Source organism: Physcomitrium patens, chromosome 6, assembly GCF_059467195.1.
Source record: "Physcomitrium patens ecotype Gransden chromosome 6, ASM5946719v1, whole genome shotgun sequence".
Lineage (NCBI taxonomy): Eukaryota > Viridiplantae > Streptophyta > Bryopsida > Funariales > Funariaceae > Physcomitrium > Physcomitrium patens.
Genome location: NC_143415.1, coordinates 1,187,501 through 1,190,000, shown reverse-complemented (window position 1 = coordinate 1,190,000; position 2,500 = coordinate 1,187,501).

Genomic DNA, 2,500 nt, shown 5'->3' with positions numbered 1-2,500 from the left:
AGGAAGAGGAGGAGGAAGTCCGGGACTCGCGACGGGACTGGGACTCGCGCCGGGACTAGGGAGTCGCGGCGGGACAAGGAAGAGGAGGAGGAAGTCCGGGACTCGCGACGGGACTGGGACTCGCGCCGGGACTAGGGAGTCGCGGCGGGACAAGGAAGAGGAGGAGGAAGTCCGGGACTCGCGACGGGACTGGGACTCGCGCCGGGACTAGGGAGTCGCGGCGGGACAAGGAAGAGGAGGAGGAAGTCCGGGACTCGCGACGGGACTGGGACTCGCGCCGGGACTAGGGAGTCGCGGCGGGACAAGGAAGAGGAGGAGGAAGTCCGGGACTCGCGCCTGGGACTCGCGCCGGGACTAGGGAGTCGCGGCGGGACAAGGAAGAGGAGGAGGAAGTCCGGGACTCGCGCTAGGGAGTCGCGGCGGGACAAGGAAGAGGAGGAGGAAGTCCGGGACTCGCCACGGGACTAGGGAGTCGCGGCGGGACAAGGAAGAGAAGGAGGAAGTCCGGGACTCGCGACGGGACTGGGACTCGCGGCAGGACAAGGAAGAGAAGGAGGAGGTCCGGGACTCGCGCCGGGACTAGGAAGAGGGGAGGAGGTCCGGGACTCGCGACGGGACTAGGAAGTGGGGGAGGAGGTCCGGGACTCGCGCCGGGACTAGGGAAGAGGAGGAGGAGGAGGAAGGCCGGGACTGGGACTCGCGGCGGGAGTAGGTAGTGGGGGAGGAGGTCCGGGACTCGCAGCGGGACAAGGAGGAAGTCGGGGAGGAGGGCCGGGACCAGGAGTCGCGGCGGGGATAGCAGGCAGGACAGGGAGGGTGGGTGGTCTTCCACAAAAAAAGTGTGTCTCGGAACTTCCTTAGTGCAGTAGGACGGGGGGGCCTGCCGAATCCCACAGAGAGTACTATGTGGGGGAAGGGTTCCTCTGAAGCGTCTCGGGAAAAGTCGTGAGGGGGTGACGGTTGCTCGGTGCCTACGGGTCCCGACTGCTCGCTGCCTTCTTTGAGCCCAGTACCGACGTTCGCAGGGGGGATACCTGGATACTACTGGGGTTACCTGGATACTTCTGGCGTGTTACCTTGGATCAGTGAGGAGTGGGGGTTAGTTTCCCGGCGACGCGACCCTCTGAGGAGGTCCCGCGGAGGGTCGCCGAGTATTATATGGTGAGCTGGCTGTCAAGGATTGTGAGTCCCGCTGCCAAAATTTTTTTTGGTGCGCGGGCGACTGGAAAAAGAGGGTTGGTCTTGTGCCGATACGCGTAACGTCGCAGCGAGTCCCAAGAGCTAGTAACCATTTTTGGCGGGGGGCGATGGCCTCGGTATTGTCAAGCCATTCTCTCATTCATTTGGGAGGGTGGGGAGAAGTGTTTGCCGAGGCCGTTCAAGCTCCGCCTGGTCGACCACCACTGTGACCGCCACCGCGCTCGATCTCTATTGCAAGCTCAGGTGAAATTCCTGATAAACTTGGAGGGGTGTGGGACGCGTTCGCAGTGTGGGCCGAGGAGTCATAACATCCCAGGTCGGAATGTGAAAATGGAACTTCGAAACCGGTGAGAGTTCTCTCGTCGGCTAGGGGTTTCACAAAAGTAACATTTCTATAAATTTCTATCCGACCCCTCCATTAATTTGGAGGGGCGATGGGCCCCAGGATTGGACATACTTCTTGCTGATTTGTCTTTTGAGGAAAATCCTTCGCGGTGATGGTTACTTTTTCATTTTTTAATGTGTGTATCGGCCTCGTCGGTTTCTCTCTTTCCTGGTCACATTCCCGAAAAAGGCCGCAGCACCTATGATTCTCTTCCGGGGGTCTAACTCTCCCTCTCTCTCTATCCTTCTCTTTGTCTGGCTCTCTCTGGCTTCACTTTTTGTGGTGTGTGCCTCTGGGGGTCTGGTTGGAATTTGCCGTTGGCTTTTTGCCCTCTCTTTTTGCCTTTTATCCATCGCAAAGAAGGGTGTGTGTGTTCTCACCTGGGGTTGGAATGAAGGACGGGGAACCTCCTCGTCTTGTGAAGTGGGACCATCTTTTAGGATGATGGCTTTTTGCTGCCTGGTGTGTGCTTGGGTGGGGTTTGGTGGTGGCAGTCTACCTCTCCCTTTCTCCGGTAAGACCAGATGACTGGTTCGTCCGCTACTCTTGTGTTGGCCCTACCTTGGCCAACGGGAGTCGGCGACGCTCCAGACTGGATGGCATGATGTGGTGGTGTACCGAAGGGGGACATCCGAAGGGGAAGAGGGGCCGAGCCTCGCGAAACTTAGGTGTGTCGGGTTGTGTGATGTCGGAGATCCATTTTTTTGTGGCTGCCGTCGTGATTTCGCCCATCCAAACCTGAGTCGTTGCTGCGGACTGGAAAAACTATGGAAGAGCTGTTTGGGAAAGATTCGGGAGTTTGTTTTCGAAGTTACCTTGTTCGATCGATCTAGGATCCACTGTACTCGCCCACCAGAATTTGCTCCCGGAACCCCCCGATCAGCCAAAGCGGGTCGGGGGGCCTTGGTTCAACGA